This window comes from Clytia hemisphaerica, unplaced genomic scaffold, assembly GCF_902728285.1.
Source record: "Clytia hemisphaerica strain Z4C2 unplaced genomic scaffold, Clytia hemisphaerica genome assembly, whole genome shotgun sequence".
Lineage (NCBI taxonomy): Eukaryota > Metazoa > Cnidaria > Hydrozoa > Leptothecata > Clytiidae > Clytia > Clytia hemisphaerica.
In genome coordinates this window covers 430,543-449,396 of record NW_027103721.1, presented here as the reverse complement: position 1 = coordinate 449,396, position 18,854 = coordinate 430,543, and the positions used below count along the sequence as shown (strand labels likewise).

Here is an 18,854-nt window from a genome sequence, read left to right as displayed (position 1 = left end):
ATGAAGATGAAGAAAGTGAATTTGTATCACAGGAAAAAATCTTAAAATCCCATGCTAGGAAAATGGCCATTTTCCCTTGGCGTTGTGACTTTCATTTTTGGTAGACAGAATCTTTGAATCTTTGAAACTTTAATCAGTTCTTTCTTAGTTTTCAAGATACCACAGCGTTTGAAAATACTAAGGCTGAAAACAAGGCACCTTTGAAAGGCTCTATCTTAGAAAATTTAAGAAGATTGGCTGTCAAGAAATGTTATTGATTGTTAGTAAAACTCTATTGCATTGACTTGTTTTTCTTTCAAGCTATGCACGCGAATGCTATGACACAAATAGGCAGAAAATCGAAAAAATGTCGTTGCAACTGTGTTTAACAGAACAGCAGCTGAAGGACAAGATGCATGAAATTTTCAAAAAGCTGACATCACCCTTTTATTTTTAATTTAATTAATTTATTCACTTTCGTAACATGGAGAAATTCACCATCGATTATTCGACCAAGAATATACCTCTACCGTCAAAAAAACTGTACCTGAAATCTCTCACTGATAAAGTTGAAAAAGTTATAAAGAGAATGAGATGGAAAGCATTTTATTTCGATAATGACACACCTAAGGAAGATGAAGAAAAGAAGGAAACATACGGATTTAAAACTTTAAATTGTCCACCGCAACACAACGATCTAAAAAACTTTGAAAATGATCTCCATGGAATGATCAAAACGATAACTTTCAAACCAGCCCGCAACCAATTCCAAGATCGACTGAAACAAGATATTGACAAAATCAAATTATCAGAAAAAGCCTTCATACCTGCCGACAAAACAAGAAATTTCTACGAAGTGACAAAATTTTCTCACGACAAACTTTATTATGAAAACGTCACACGAAATTACAAAAAATCATTCTACAACGAAATCAACATAGAAGCAAAAGAAATCGCCGAAAAACTGAACTTACCTGACAGAGTTGAATGCCTTGCACAAAACAACGCGTTCATTACCCTCAAAGACCACAAAGATGATTTTCTCAGTCGACCAAAATGCATACTCATAAACCCCGCTAAACCTGAATTAGGAAGGGTCAGCAAAGTCAACATCGAACCAATAAACAATATCGTTAGAGAGAAAACGAAAGTCCACCAGTGGCATAATTCCGATGACGTCATTAATTGGTTCACAAACATCAAAAGAAAAAAGAGCTGCGTCTTCGTCCAATTCGATATTGAGGAATTCTATCCGTCAATCACAAAGAAACTCGTAGAAAAAGCAATCGAGCATGCTGAGAAATACACAAACATTCCAGAAGAGCAAAAACAAGTTATCCTCCACTCGAGAAAATCTTTACTTTTCACAAATGGCCAACATTGGTTCAAAAGCAAAGGAGACAAAAACTTTGACGTATCAATGGGAAGCTACGACGGGGCGGAATTATGCGAATTTGTCGGCCTATTTATACTCTACCGTCTGAGCGAAAGGTATGGTATCGAGATATCTGGTCTATACCGTGATGATGGTCTTTCTTGTCTCGAAGTAATCAATGGTCACGACGCCGATAAAATCAGGAAAGATTTTATTCAGCTCTTTAGAGAAGAATTTGATCTCAAAATTACAATAGACACAAACTTGACAACCGTTAATTTTCTTGATATCTCTTTAAATCTGCTAGACGGGACATACAAACCGTATAATAAACCAAACTGTAATCCCGTTTATACGTACATACAAAATCGAACCATCCACCAAACATCATCAAACGCATACCAACAATGATCTCTGAAAGGATAAGCAAAATTTTGTGAAACAAGGAGATTTTCGACCGAGCATCCCAAATGCCGGGTAGTCCAAAAAAAGTGTCCATAAAATTCATTTTTTGACGTAGCTTGTTTTTGTGGGTCTATTGACTTGAAATTTGGTACAGGCAATCTTTAGCATAACTCTGAGCACTTCTCAAAATTTCATTCTCAGAAAACAATTTTTCGAAAAGTTACAAACATTTTAATTAAATGTGTCGAAATCGCCTTGTTCAAAAATTGACGTCAAAACATATCAAACTAGTTTTCGTCTCCTGTTTTCTTTTTGTCCGCGGCGATCTTTTTCTCCGCTTTTGCAATGCAACGACCTCAAAGTAATTTTTGAAGTCATTACATTGCAATACCCAAAGTAACGAACTTCAGAAAAAGCTGGTCCCATCAAACCAAGACTGAACGCTTCGCGGAAACATGGTTTTCTCCAGTGAAGACAAGGCAGTAATCAAAAACGACTTTGAAGAAAAGGGCTGGACAGCCTATAAGATCTGGAAAGAACATCCAACCAAGAAGTGGGTTCTTAGGTCTGTTCAGCGCCTAGTCAACAAAATAAAGGAAACTGGAACATTTGAAAGAAGACCAGGTTCTGGCCGACCGGTAACTACAACTACGGAAGAAAACGGGGACCTCGTTGAGATGTTGATTTGCTCGCAAGAGGAGAGCCCGGGAACGCACAAAAGCCCTCAAGAAATTGCACCAATGGTTGGTATCAGTCCCAGCTCGGTAAAACGATTGGTCAAGCGGCTACAAAGAAAAATTAACTTACAAAACACCGAACACAAAACGAACGAAAACCAGACCCAGAAAAATTATATGGCTCAACCCCCCGTTCAGCACCAACGTAAAAACAAATGTAGCAAAAAGGTTTCTGAGTATTGTAGACAAAAACTTCCCGAAGAACCACCGTCTCCACAAGATTTTTAATCGTAACAACCTGAAAGTTAGTTATAGCTGCCTTCCAAATGTTTCGAGAATTATATCAGCACACAATAAGAAAGTTTTAAATCATAAAGTAGATACAAATAATGAAAACGAAAAATTGTGCAAATGCAGAAAGAAGAATGAGTGTCCATTGAACGGAAATTGTTTAGAAAAAGAAGTTATCTACAAGTGTAACGTCAAAAAAGTCGATACCGAGGAAGGCAAACACTACATTGGTTTAACTGCCAATTCTTTCAAACAACGTTGGTATGCACTGGGCGAAAAAAGAGATTTCCAATGTGTGGAAAGGCGTGGAAATGTGACAATTCCACATCTTTCCAATGAGTGGAATGATGATCTTTCCACGTCCATTGGAAAGTTAATAAGGTTACCTTTCTATCTTTCCACAAGGTCATCTTTCTAACTTTCCAATCAGTGGAAAGATCATTACTCCAACTTTCCAACTATTAGAAATTTCACTTTTCAAACTGGTGGAAATACGTAAATGTCAACTTTCTACATCTTTCAACTGATCAAAAATTTCATCTTTCCACATCGATTGGAAAGTTTGTAAGGTTACCTTTCTATCTTTCCACAATATCATCTTTCTAACTTTCCAACAATTAGAAAGTCCATATTTCGAAAAAGTGGAAATACGAGGAAATATCATCTTCCATACTGTTCAAAAATTTCATATTTTCACATTGATTGGAAATTTAGTTAGGCTATCTTCAAGCATTTGAAAATTCTTTTTTCTAAAGGTTGTAAAAACGTGGAATTTCTAAATCTTCCAAGCTATTGGGGATTTGATCTTTCAACAATAATGGAAAGTTACAAAGGTTTGAAATCTGTAATTCTTTCCAAACAGCTGAAAGCTCTAATTCCCACAAGAAATTAGAAGTTATATAATTAGTGACAAGTTGTGTTTCTTGCTATTAATGCTACTAATTTAAGAGTAAAATTTTGACTAATAAAATATTTCATAATTATATGCTTTTACATCGATAAGTTAAAAGCCACTTAATCATGCATGTGATATGGAAATAAAATCTAAAGTACACAGTTTTCATAAGAATTACATAAATCCGGGAAAGCCTCAAATTTTTAAATTTTTGGAATATCTTTCATTTAATCAGATTTAATCGTCAAAATTTTCTCTATTTAACTACCAAGTATTGTCTCAAACGTGAGAAAAAGAGGAAGGAAACAAGAACTAATAATTTCAAATTTCAAAAGCCCAAGAATAATTTTAAGCCTTGTTTATTTTATAAATGGAAGACAAATAAATTTTAACTGAAAAATATTTTGAGGCTCAGCATTATTTTTAAAAGTTTGCAAATATTTGAGTCTTGCGATTCTTATAAAAAAATTAATCTAATCACAAATAATAATTTGAAAGAATTAAAAATGGTGAGGAAGAAAGCTTGAGAAATCAAATTCAGCTACCATAAACCAGATTTTAACTTTATATATTGAGGGTTATTTTTTTCTAAAATGTTTAGAAAACTCTAAGGTTGCAAAAAAAATCATTGTCAATCTTGCCTGGACACTCTTAAAAAGCTTTAGAGTATAATGATGAATCATTTTGATGATCTAAAAAACTAATAAATTAATAATAAATAGTATAAAAAACTCTTACCAAGATAATCTAATTTCCATTGATTTCAAATTAAATGAAAAACTAAAAATAATGCTAAACTGTATATATTCCAAAGAGGAAACTTGAATAAAAACATGAAGCACAAGCAAAACCAAGTTTACATCAAATTCATTTGATAATTGTTCAAAAGTCAGCTTCCACTATATAGCTATAAAAATTGGTATGCAGCAATCATTTGAATAATGGCTGGGATAAATTCATAAGTCGATTTAATCGATATTGAAAATCACAGCATCCTACAACACTTTGATTGAACCATCTCTCCTGAACAAAATAAGAAAATACAAAAACATTTAATTCATCAAGTCTGCCAGAAGTCTTAGAAACTATCAACTTTGGTACATGATACCAGCAGTCAAGTTGTTGCTTGCATCTCCCTGATGCCTGAAGGAGAAAAGTTTCTAGTACGAATTCAGTTTGTAATGCTCTTATTAGTTAAACTAATTAGGATACTCTCTGATTTTAATTGTGATGAATACTTACTTACTTTTGGTTACTTTTGGTTGTCTTCAAGCTTCATGCTCTGGCAAGAAACTTTCTGCTTTACACCACAATGCTGCATCCATCAAACCTGAATAAAGGAAGGATGTCGGCAGCTAAACAGTTTTCATGTCAAGAATGGAGTTAGAGTCGGCTCTCCTGCACCCTGTGTAACCATGAATCTGTGGCTCGTCTGGGATCGAACTGAGGTGTCTGTCTAGAGAGTTTTTGAACTTTTCGACTGTAACATTCTTCATATCTCTAATACTCTTGGGCATTGAATTGAATAACTTGGCACCTTGCACAACAAGCGTGCTATCATGTAGTTTTGAACTATGGGTGCGAATACACATCCTTCCCAATCTTGGGAGTTCCTTGAATTGAAATTTATTGTTTGGTACCAGATTTTCAGCTATTTTCCATGTATACAGGATCCGATATCTCTCCCTTCTTCTTTGAAGTGAGTAAAGTTTTAGCTTTTTCAGACAATCCCAATAGTTTATATACAAAAGAAATTTGAAGAAAAATACATACTTACAATATCAAATTTATTGCAGAACAATGACAATGATTTTATCCATGTTCACATCAACACATTGTCGAACGTTGTGACCTGAGGTGAGGAAGAGTAAAGCATATTTACACACCAGCTTGAATTAAAGAATTATCTAATCTCAACTGTAAAAAAGCTAAAAGCATTTAAAGCTGAAACTTTTTTATTCTTCTATCCATCCCATTTAAAATGCCTAACATTTTGTGTAATCAGAGAACAATTATTTCTATCATTATGAAAAAATCAAAACCAAAAATTTAATTCATTCTCACTTTAGTTTAGCTAATTTGTTTTTTAATTACAATTTTCAAGAGACAATTTGATGCAATATAAATATAGATTTCATACTTCTTTGTGCTGTTCTGTAAATCTTGAAAAAATATATGGAGCACAACCCTTTCATAACAAATGGACCAGGCTGGACTTAAAAAGGTTGGTTTGTCAATCCCCAAACCCTAGATTTTGAAGATGGGTAGGTTGGAAGGAAAAATTATTTTTTTCTCAAGGTTTAGTTCCTAGTTTAGTTGTTCCCTTCTTAGCCTCAATTGGACTGCATAATTCCACAAAAATGTTAGAAAACTGCTGAAAATCACATCCCGAATGCAACATATCAAGTGCAAATAAAGGGGGCGGTTTGTCAGTTAGTAGGGGTTCGAAATACCGTTTCCACGTCTAAATTTTTGCTGAATCCCGGAATCTCGAAAATTGAAAAAAATAATAACACCGTCACACCGGTTTGTACAAGTTCAAATACCGGCTAATGACAAAAAAATAAGGCCAAATACCGTCACCGTCTAATTTTAAAATACCGTTTTCCCTTCTTTTTTTCGACTTAAAAATGGCCAACCCCCGTCACACCGTAAAAGTACAAACCCCCCCCCCCAATAAAGGACGGCTATTCAAGTTTCCATTGAACCTATTTCTATATCTATTTATTTAATTTGAATAAACTTTACAAAAGTCTCGTAAAACATGTCTAGAGGTCTGTTTCTTTAGAATTTTAGAAATGCAGGCAGTATTTATTGTTGCAATACATTCACTAGAAACAACAATCATAGAAAGAAAATATCTAGTCACAGTCCCCTGAAAAGGCATTAATGTGATATTGCCAGAGGCATCTCTCAGAAAAAAGTGACAGACTGCTGAAAAAGTGCCAAAGAAAGCATCATGTGAAAGAGTCTCAGAAAAACTATTCCAGCTAAGACAAAAAGGACATTTTCAGTTCTAATATTCAAGTGGCTAAACTCTGAAAAGTAGCTAAATTTGGTACTTACAAAGGCTTAGGTGAGAAATCTCTTCTTCTTCCAACAACTTGGTTTGGCTTGCTTCCTGCTTTCTGCTTTCATCAACCAGAATTTTGAAAGACTTATTTTTTCCAATGTTTTGAATTTGTAGACGAAAATGAAAACCGGGGGTTACAACCGAACAACTCAAAGTGGTTTTTAATTATTTAGCACATGTTTAGCACAATCTTTACACTTTGCTAGGTGCATAGATATTTTAAATTTATTTTAGACTTATATATATTCTGAAAATAAATCATGAATTGAAACGTAGTTGAAAAAAGGATATTTTTACAAGTTATTCTTGACCCCCAGAAATCTTATGTTTTTCATTAATATTCAAAATGGCCAACGCGCCATAACCACTGACCTTTATATACCCTGGACAAAGCTTCTCAATCCCAGCCAAGCAAAATCTTTGATCGGAGTTTTTTGAAAATTGGTACCCTAATGTCGGCGTAAATGCATCGAGAGCGCTAGGTCTACTTTTCCTCAATTTTTTTTGATGATATAGCGGCGTTAGACGTTAATTTTTAACATTGCAATGGCTTCTCCTTGGGTACCAATTCTAAAAAAACTCCAATCAAAGATGGCAGATATTGTTTGGTCCAGGGTTATATAAAGGTCAGTGGCCATAACCAAAAAAGCGCGCGCACACATTTAGACTTTGAAAAGTGGGTTTTCTGATATGCCTTAATTAAAAAGGGTATTTTATATAGAATAGACTATGCCAAAAAAGTGAAGCTATTAATTAAGGGATAATAGGAATAAGTGCTTAATTGAATCGTTTGATTCGGTTCCGGGGATAGTAAATATTTTTTAAAATTTGAAAGTGAAGAAAACAACTTTCCATAGATTGGAAATTCCACTCTTCTTCCTAAAATTAGGAAAGTTAGTAATAGTCATATTTTTGAAAATTGTAAAGATGGAAAAAATCATCTTTTAACAAATTTCCATAGATTGGAAATCTCATTCTTCTTAAAATTAGGAAATTTAGTAAAAGTCATATTTTCGAAAATTGGAAAAGTGAAGAAAGACCGCCTTTCAACGAGTTTCCACGATCATAGAAATATCATCTTTCAAATTTTTGGAAAGATAGTGAAGATGAAATTTCCAAAATTGGAAATATGAAGAAATGAGATCTTTCAACAAATTTCCACAAAATTGTAAAAATGGTCTTTCGCTAATTGAGGAAAGATGTTAAAGATGAACATTCCAACATCTTTCCAAAATGGAAAGCTCTAATTTCGCCCAGTGATGGCCACAAACATACGTTCAGGAATGAAGACAAGAAGAAATCAACCGAACTTTCGAACTGCGTGTGGGACCTCCAATTGAAGGTTATCTCTCCTAAATTGAACTGGGAAATAATTGACCACGCCCGTCCTTATGTAAATGGCTCAAAACGATGTAATTTGTGCCTGACAGAGAAATATCACATTATGACGTCAGAACTTGACCTGATTAATAAACGTTCGGAATTAGTATCAAAATGCCGTCATTTAAATAAATTTCTACTGAAAAACTTCAAAGCAGTCCCACCGGACTAATGATAGAATTTTTATGCATTCCTTTTATCTACCTTTTATTACCCTTTTATACGCACATCAATTTTTTATCGCACCAATTATTTCAACTTTTTAACATTTTTAATTTCGCTTAGCGAAAGTATTACGATAGCCTTCCGTGTATGTATGTATGTGGCGAGACATTTTTTGGGGCTCAAATTATGGCGTGGGCGTTTGGCTGCGGGCGTACTACGGGCAATATTCTAAAGGTGGACTCACTCACAAAGATAAAAAATAAATAAAATACGCTAGGCTAGTGCAAAAAGTGTAACCAAGTTTTTGTAAACATTCATCGTGAGAACTTTCTAAATGGCTGCTTGATTATTATTGCACAAGCTTTGCATTGCATTGTGCTTTTGAAACTTGCTGCTGCTGTATAAATTTTAATCATGTTTTCTGGTCCTTTGTAGAGTGTTTAAAGAGGTTTAATATTTGTTTACTACTAAGTATTTTATGTTTGTGTAGTTAGTGAATGCACCAACAAATTGATCATGCTCAGTAAGTAGGAGTTAATTTTCCACAACAAACAACAACATTATTAACCCTCTCTTTTCTTCTTCTCCAAAACTACAAACAGCACAGGTATGATCTTTTTTCCTTTTTTCACCTGATAGTTATGTGTTAATAGTGAAACCAGTTGTGATAAACAGGGGTTGGTCTAAAAAGCAGGGTAGCCAATTGGGGTAGCCAATTGGGCTAAGTTGTGGGGTACCTAAATATTTTACAGACCAGAATAGAAATACCGAAAATGAATGCATAGAACCACATTTTACTGACCAGGGAGCACGAATCTGAGTGATACTTAGATTGATCATGTATGATTACAAAGATAAACAAAGATATCAATTACCACGTGTTAATGCACGAGGAGTAAGAAATAGAGCTTCATTATAATAGAGCTATTTCAAAAGACTTTTTGTACCTATTATAAGCTGCCATATTAAAAAATTTTGAAAGGAATTAATTGTTTGAAACATCTAAACATGATACAAATTAAACAATGGATTCAATAACAAAGGATTGTTAAGATATGACAAGATTAGAGATCATATGGCCCAAAGGCGATTCCAAAGCTATTATCATCGAATTACAGCTTCACGGAAATACCAATTAAAAACATAAATGAAACCTAAATCTAAAATATTAAAAACTGTTTTGTATATATTTTTTATTCGGGTCTGTAAATTTTCAAACGAAGCCAAGAAGGAAGACAAAATGGCGCCAGGTCTCTTGAGAAGTAACAAAGTTCAGTACCTTTGAAAAAATAGCTATTGTGGCTGAAGTTCGAAAGGAATCTTAAATTTTATTACATGGAATCATTAACAAGATGTTGTATAGTTATTTCCACATGAAAACAGGTTTCAAATTTCAAAAGTTTAGGCAAAAAGAGGTACCCCATAACCTAGCCCAATTGGCTACCCCATTGGCTACCCTGCTTTTTAGACCAACCCGATAAACAGTCAGTTTTAGCAAGTACCATGAAGTCGGGTAACTTGCATCAGTGGAGGCTAACTTATTGCATAGGCATCAAATGACTGACCAATCAAAGCAGCAAAATTTCAAAACAAATGAACTCTACTTGCAGCTCTAGCCTACCATTTTTGTTTTGATTTAACTTTGTATTTTAATGACCAAACGGGTCATTCATTTAAAGGCTATGCATGTTAGCCTCCACTGATGCAAGTTACCCGATCTCACGGTATTTCTTAGAAATTAAGTCAATTGTGAATTGAAATTCAGCAATCATTTTTGTATAATCGAAACGACCCTATTGTACCGTGATTTACGTTGGGTAAGGTTGGGTGTACAGTACAGCAGATTTCAAATTAACCTATTTTCACCACCGTACAAAGGACATTTAGATCCAGCCCCACTGCACAATGTACAGCGGTCCCTCGTTAACGATGAGAGTTTTTTATCCGATGAAGTTTAATTGGTGTTCGATGAGTTTTGTTAGTAAAAGTTCCAGCTTTTCCTTCCCAATGGGATGATAGATATTGGTTCGCTCTTTAAGCTTTAGTGTGGGCGTCTGCTAATAAGCCGTCGAAATGTAAAAAGAATGGGCAACAAGGTAATAAATCAAACTAATCAAGCTTCAATCAAACTTCACCGATCTTGATACACCTCTTGCTAATTAGGATTTTCATTTTGAATCATGGTACCGTTGTTTGTATAAGATTCCCATTTCCACACTAAGATTCTTGTCTGCTTGTTACTTTTCTGGAATCTTTCCCCTACAGTATATATTTTTCACGGGATGAACGGCAAGAGATTGGGGAGGGTTTGTTTAATGGGTTGCAGTTTAAAGCAGTTATAAAGGAGTCAAAGTTTAATCTCAAGGAGTATTATTTCTTTAAAGCTTAAAGTTGGCTAGTTTTTACCCTGCAATTTTCTAGTCCAGAAGCTGGAGCTCAACTACTCAACTGCTTTTTGCCTTTAATGGGCTCTTCCAGAAAATGTCTGTACATCGGGGGGGAGGATATAGTGTCTGGAGGAGGGGGTAGTGAAAAATCTACAAAATTTACCCTGTCCTGGGGGAGGGGTAAACTTGCTCTCAATGGGGTTAGACCTGCTGTCCGGGGGATCAAAAGTCACAATGTCCAGGGGGGGGGGATTTCCAAAAAATGTTATATCCTTCACCCCCCCCCATATTCAATTTTTTTTCTGGAAAAGTCCAATGATCTTGATGGTGGTGGGCCATCATTCATATCAGAAAGCGAAGATAGTATACAACAGATTTTTCTGACTAGCCATTTTTCTCAATTTTAGATAAATTCTACTGTTTATAGAGAGAAGTAGATATAAACTTTGCGCAAGTGAAAGAAGTCTTTATCACAAATTCCTTCAAAGCACAAAATGAGGGTTCTGGCATCAATGAAAAGTTCACTTTTTCTTCTTCATTTTCAAAAAATATTAAAATTATTTTTTCTCAAAGTATATTGCAGTTCTCTGAATTATTCTGAATTGAAATTGTTTACGCTTTATAGAATGGAATTCTTTAGTCACATTTTTCAAGGAATCTTTTTTTTAATGGATTGAGATTTTTCATTAAAAAAACATGGTATCTATGACCTGTGTGTACAATACATTGTGTATATTTTGTGTAACGCTTCATTCAAAATGCATAATGCTGCAGGAGTCACGTTTCACGCATCTTCGTCGTTGATGTTCAAGTATTATGCGAAATTTTCGACTTTAAGTCGTCTTGTTTAGCTCTTTAAATGAGAATTTCAAAACAGATTCATTTTATTTGTACATTTGACAAGTGCAGTAAGCATGAAACTCGGAGTAGTGTACTATTTACTTTGTTTATGATGAAAGATAACTTTTAAAATTTAAATTGGCTCTGATTTCATTGAGCGCTCTGCAGCATCAATCACAAACAAATCCCTTTTATTATTATAAAGTTAGTCAAAGTTCAACGATCCTGAAATGTACAGTATCTAAGCCATTAGATATGGACAAATATCAGGGCGCGATTGTTGTCTCTAATGACAATAACCTTCGGTTTCTCGGACCAAGCAGAAGACAACAACTACCATTAAGGCAGATTGATCTGAATACCTTGAATCCTCTCAATTCATCAACATCGTCATTGCCATTTTCAACTCAAACCTCAAACCCTCTGACCAATAACCTAACTCAAGCTGTAACATCTTCCCGTTCAAACAGAACACAACAATCGATGTCTTCAACTCTAACATCATTTTCCCGTTCAAACAGAACACAACAATCGATGTCTTCAACCCTAACATCATTTTCCCGTCCAAACTTAACACCATCACCATCATCAGCCGCTCACCAAAACTGGACATCCGTAACAACATCATCATCATCATCATCATCATCATCATCATCATCATCAACAACAACCTCGAATTTGCTACAAAGGGTAGCAACCACACAACAAATTCCTGCCTCCTCCATTGTTGTGCGTTCTCTGACATCGTCAACATTCAGAACTCAAATACAGGAGCCTATTCAACCTTTCACCTTTGATGAGGACCTGGACATGTCTGAAATAGAGATATCTCAAATCAGACAAAGAATTCTTTTGTAATTCCACAGATTTCTCGAAATCAATATTCGCCGGACACATCTTTTTGAGGATGTTATAAACATCTTTAAAGAAATGACTGGATTTTCCGAAATCAAGGTGAAATTTGAGGGAGAAATGGGCGTAGACGAGAGAGGTCTAACCAGAGATTTACTCTCTGAGTTTTGGAAAGAGTTTGGTGAGCGATTTGGTAAAGGCAGTGACCAACTTTTGTTTCATCCAACTGCTAGTGCTATGAAATATCTTGAGGATGATGAATTTGTGGCAATTGGAAAGGTTTTCATGGTTGGTTTAATTTTTGTTGGGTTCCTTCCTTTTAGAATGAACAAATCATTTCTCCTCTTCTTGCTGACAGGGAAGCACAGCATGGATCCAGTGGCGGCCTGGCAGGGGGTGCAGGGTGTGCAGTGCACCACCCAGAAAGACCTGAGAGGGGCGCCAAAAAGCTTTTCAAGGGGGCGCAAAATTTGTTCTTGATGTTTGGTTGGGCGATTTGGCGCCCTTTGACACGTTTTTAGCGCCTTCTATAAGTGCAATGTAAATTCTTTTCGCCTGCGGCGCTTCGTTTTATTTTACGAATTTTTACAAAACTGCTATCAACATTGAATTGCGAAAAGTCAAAGCAAGAGAAATGTTGTGTATCCACCAGGGGTTAAAGAGGATGCTCACCCCCAAACTGAGAGATTGATCGAAACTGCTCGCTGTGGTTTTTGTGGCCTTATGCGGACTGATTTTCTCCTTTTTAGAATATCTTTTAATCTATTTGACCTTTCTTACACCAATTTTTTTTGCCTGCGGCGCCACATTTACAAAGATCCCTTAGCTCTAGTTTAGACGGCCGACTTTCTGCCCTGCCAATTCTAATTGTTAGAGTAGGCAGAAAGAGGGCACAAAGTTGGTTGTTAATTTCTTTGCTTGGAAAGGTTTGAAAGAAGACATTACATTGACGTCAAAAGAGGGCTATGCATCACTTTAGACAGCCCACTTTATGCCCTCTTTAATTCACAATTAGAATAGGCAGGGCAAAAAGTGGGCCGTCTAAACTAGAGCTTATTCCTGCCAACTTTCAAATTTTTGGGGCCTCTTTCAGCCATTGATCTTTAATGGAGAGTAAAGTAAGACCAGGAAATAACAAGGAAATAGATATCGCGTTATCATTATCACCACTTTCATATAAATAAAAGTTTGTTAATTCAGAGATTCCGGGCGTTACTTTCAACCAGTCACTGCTCTTACAGTTTAAAGCCAGGCCGCTACGGCATGGATCTATCTGGCAGCTTTATTTCTTCCTTTGAATCAAGTACCATAGAATTTTTTCACGTCATGTCTCACAAAATCCGAACTTTTGTATGAAGAAAGGGTTAGACTGACAAATACCCTAGCAAGTTATGAGTGTCAGTCACTCTTGAGTGTCGATTCATTGAAATCGGTTATTCAAACATTGGCACACTTCATACTTGTGGTAAAGCCGTTTCATGCGTGTGCCTTGATGAGAGATGGAGCTGAGGTGATCTCCAAAGATTTCGATATGTTGACAGAGGAATGTCTTCAAGGCTACGCTAAAGCAATGAGACCAAATGGAAGCGATATTGTTGAAAACTTGAAGCCAACCTTTGATTCAGAAAGTCAAATCTTTAAAGAAGCTGAGCAGCGTTGTTTTGTTTTCCTTCAAAACTTTATCGAGGAGCTCTCACAATCCGAGGCGTCAATTTTTATGAAGTTTGTGACTGGTATGGAGATGATGCAGGAGAAAATAAATGTTACTTTTAATGGTCAAGACAATCCACATATGATGTTGCCACGAGCAAGTACCTGTGGGTTCACTCTTCTACTCAGTCGCTCTTTCAGTGACCAAGAGCAATTCAACACTCTTTTTAAAAACTTATTAGAAAATCCGTCAGCATGGGAGCGGTTTGAAGTATCTTAGCTTATTTTTTATTTTCCTAACCCAATTCATATTAGTGGAATATTTTATTTTAAGAGTTTTTACATGTACATAATAGTGTACTATAGAGATTGGTCGATATTTACTTTAGTAGTTACAAAGACATAGAATGCACCCCCCTCTGAGCTTAGGGGGTTGGTTGATGATATTTGTTAATAATAGGAAAATCTTATTAGATGACTTTTATTTTGATTAAAAACTCTCAAGCACATTTTCTTTGAGTTTCTTTGAACAAATCCTCACATCAGTTCAAAAAAATGCCTAAATGCTAATAATTTTATTTTATATAATTTGTCACTATCGAAATACTGGAAATTCAAATCAGTTGCCTTGTAAGTGTCTTGTTAAACTTAACTAAAGTGCACTAGCCAATGAGCTACATCTCTTTGAAAAGTGACAGGAATTGAACCTGCTACCTCTTTAGCTAGTCTTTAACACTTAGAAGATAGAAGTGTAATATACTGTTTTATCCTTTTTGCTGTTGTATGTTAATTCTATTAAATTTGCTTAGCTTGTCCTTATATTAGGACACATAATGTTAATATTTGTTGATAGGAAAACCTTATTTAGATTACCTTTAATTTGTTTAACTCTCATGTCAAGCACAATTTTTTTCTGAGTTTTCGTTTCATGAAGGTGTGGGCTACATTCTTAAAATTTAGCTGGGGGCTTTTTTCATTAGCCCCCTCCCCCCCTGAAAATTACTGGGGGCTGGACCCCTCTGCACACTATGTAAAGAAAAGGTCAAATATAAGCTCAACTCAAGCAAGAATGTTTTTATATTTTTTTCATTATTCATATAAATGCATTTGACTGGTCTATCGATCTTCGCTATTCCTCTGTCCATATATTATTGAAAAGTGTTATGTTACTGCTTATTTATTTTAGTGAACATAAAAACTAATAATGGAAGAAGTAATTGAAAGAATATTAATTGAAGTGTTCGACTCCAATGAAGGGAGCAAAAAGTTTATCAAGCGTACGAAGAATAGACTGCGGAGTAAGTCAATATTTAAAGTCCGGAAATCTAAACTTTTCTAATTTTCTTATTTGCGTGTCTTTAAAACCTCAGACGAGTTCCCGAGAAATGGTAAAGTCAAAGAAACTTCCTTCATTAGAACAGTTATGATAACTTTTGAAGCAAAACGTATGATTTCGGTAAATATTTCAACCTTCTTATATTCAAAAGGGTAAAACTTTTACAATTTTCCTCCTAAAATTCCCACTTTTTGCCTTAAAGTGCAATAGTTTGGTTTTGACTCGAAAAGGCTGAGATAGCAATAATCGACATAATCTTAATGTATCACAAAAAATCTTAATAAAATCACAAATAAAATCTTAAGTACCCAGACAGTTAAAAGCATTGCTTTTTTACACGCAGATTAATTGATTGATATAGGCTAAAAAATTAATTTGAATTGATTTAGAATGATGAGCACCAAGAAGAAATGAATGCATCGATTGGACTATCTTTAGAAGACCAAACGAATCAGGTAATTGTCTGTCCATAATACTTGTGCACTACCTGTATTTTCGGCATCACATACTGTCGCTCTCGAATCGAGTGTAGTACCCCTTATCACCCCGGATCCTGGTTTTCTATTTTCAGGCATTTTGGCCCTTTCCTAGGCCTTTCCTAGGCATCTCGTCGACCAAATCTGACATTTGGCTCAAAATTATTTGAAAAAATAATTAATTCAACCATCTTTTACATCAACTTTAGAATGGTGATCAAGCTGATGTAGTGGACCATTTAAAGGAGGTGAATAAAGAACAAACCGAAAAGCCAACTAAGCGCGCCAAATATGCATCTGCTATTTGGGATGCTAACAATCGTTTTTTGACTTATCGCAGGCGTGAGCTCTCCAAACTCAAGCTTGACGGAATGTTTGAATCGAGAACGTCAATAATGGTCGACGCTGCCAACTTCTCGGATTTTCTGGGAAATGTAGATCGTGTTTTGTTAGAATGCCCCATTGAAGTATTTAAGTTTGATGATCATGAAATATGCCTGAGTAATATTATATGCAATACCAACAGCCATAGTATTTCAAAAGAGACCTTCAAGAACGGTGAGATTTATGTATTCAAAAGATGTAGAAAGACCCCAAGTTATTCAGAAAAAAGATCTTTCACCGATTTGGCGCAAGAAATGAAAATACTCTCTTTGGTAGGGAGACATCCTAATATTGTTTATGGTAGCAGCATGACATGGTACAAAAGTAACCCGTGTTTGGCTTTGTCTTCTGAATCAGATTTGACGTTGCGAAATTTCCATAAAATTCGTGATGCTAATTTTGTAATAATTAAATCTATCATCATTGGACTAACCAAAGCCATTGCTTTTTTACAAGACAAACGGATTCTTCATAACATGATTGTTCCAGAAAACATTTGTTTAAAGTACAATGGCAAGATATACATACCCGTTCTTCTTGGATTTTCGCATGCTATTAGACGCGATAGTGCAAGAACTCTCACATTATATCAACAGAAGCAGTTTGACGAGTTTATGCACATGCCACCAGAAGTACGAAAAGGAAAAGTGCCACCCTCATTATACTCAGACATCTATGCTTTCACAAGAATCTTAAGGGGATTCATGAAGTATCCTAGTGTCCAAAATGTCATAACTTATGATATGATTCAAACTTTACTTGACATACCGTTTGGATCGGAACTTTTGATAGAATTTGTATCCAGTTTTTTTAATGTAAGTGAAAGATATTCAACGAACACCTTTTACAGCATTTCTATTTTGATATTTTTATTCAGACAAAGAAAAAAAAACAGCTTTACTTTTCCTATTCTTCAAATACTTTTGAAGAAGTAATCTTGTAAATCTCCCAGGAATAAGAAAGAATTCCATAAAAGTGTCAGGTTCATAGCTGTGTTTAAACAAGAGGTTTTACTAGTGGGTACCGTATTACTTCGAAAAAACGCCTCCTTCATTTAAACACCTCCTTGAATAAACGCCCCTCCTTTGAGGAAAAAATTTTAAGAAAGGAAAATTCCCAACGAAAAATAGTAACCAATGTTCTAAATTAAGTATGAATGGTAAAGTTTTAACTCTGACTTTTAGCGCTAGACTTGAGATTTAAGAAGATCCAAAAGTTCAAAAATGATCCAATAAGACTCGGAATATAGCCTTGAAGTCTATGAAGCCCTTCAAATTTGAAATATCCAATTAACAAACGGGGTGGTTAAACAATTTTTACAATTGTTCAAAATCTAATAGCTGGGGGGCTTGGAATAAGAATATTCTAGGTGGGAAATATTTGAAGGGAAGGCTAATTCAGAATGATCAAGGCAAAAGAAGGAGCTTTCAAAAATATTTTCAAAAAATTAATAAGCGGGGGGGGGGTTGAAATAAGAATGTCTTGGGTAGAAAATTTTCCAAAAATTAATAAACGCTCATTAGGGTACCCATTTTTATTAAGCATATTATTTAACACTAGCGGTCCCAGACGTCGTTATTCATTGAAGACAACACAATAGCCATCTCAGCTGTCGTAAAAGACGACTTTATCCTTCGATGCAAAGTTATGTAATAAGCTCTGATTGAAATAATAAATCACATTTATCTTTCAAATCATTATTTTTCCATTCAATCAAAAAAGACAATGTCATTCATTCCTCCCTACTGCGTATCGATTAAATTATCTTTTATCGTAGAATTTCCATGATGACTGATTAAATGTATTTGGAGTAATGCTGTTTTTTCTCTATTTAGCAATTAATTTTGTGACGTGTTAATGATTTTCAACAGGGGGATTCGAACAATTCGTATTTTGAATAAAACAGGCAGAAAACTGTTGCTTTTTAATGAAACAATACCCCCTAATAAAAGTCCCGCGAGAGTTGAAATCGCTAGCGAAAACAAAAACGCTGCAAAAAAGGCTTCAGACACGTACGGCTATTATTATTATATAGATTTTTATTCAAACCCCAACCCCCGCCCGCTTATTGGTTTTTGGGAAAATGTTTTGGAAAGTTCTTTTTTTGCCCCAATTCTTCTATATTAGCCTGCTTTTCTAAAATTTTCCACCCAGGACATTTTAATTCCACACCCGAGAGTAAATATTTTGACGAAATTTTGCATTCTCACGAATTATAAATCGATTTTTTAGAAACTCCCTTTTTTAGAACGCCTCCCTTTTGTAGTCTGTACGAAGAATTTCTTTTGAAAAAAATAGGTGATTTATTTTGATCTACTTTTTACAGGTCAAAGTTCTAAGAAATTGTTATCGAATGAGTACCCCCTCTCCCCCTTCTCCATTGAAAAAAAAAACTAAAAATCATCCACGGTGAGTTTTTTATCCCCATTGCAAAAATGTAGCCACCACTGGGTAAATAGTAAAATTCTGTTACTCAACCACGACTAGGTTATTGTACTTTGAGGGGACTTTGAGTTCTAAACTAAACCAAAAATTCGTACTTCAGTAAATATTAAAAATCGGGTATCAAAAGCCCAAGATATGATCAGAGATACAACGGATGGAAGGAAGACAGTGCATCTTAAGAAATGCTGGGTTTGGTTAAAAACCTTTTTACACTTTTTTGGCACTCTCAACATCCAAAAACGGC

At 35.1% G+C, this 18,854-nt stretch overlaps 1 long non-coding RNA gene across 3 annotated transcripts; it reads right to left on the bottom strand.

Moving 5' to 3' along the window:
- Positions 1 to 3,891: 3,891 nt before the first annotated feature.
- On the bottom strand, positions 3,892 to 6,858 carry LOC136804319 (uncharacterized). Of its 3 annotated transcripts, none has more exons than XR_010846262.1 (4): positions 6,689 to 6,858; positions 5,400 to 5,474; positions 4,865 to 4,952; positions 3,892 to 4,645 (listed from the first exon to the last, which is right to left on the bottom strand). It is a non-coding gene; the product is annotated as an uncharacterized lncRNA (long non-coding RNA). The 3 variants fall into 3 exon arrangements; XR_010846261.1 differs by having other exon boundaries at positions 4,869 to 4,952; positions 6,689 to 6,856; XR_010846263.1 differs by lacking the exon at positions 4,865 to 4,952 and having other exon boundaries at positions 6,689 to 6,795.
- Between the last annotated feature and the right edge of the window lie 11,996 nt (positions 6,859 to 18,854).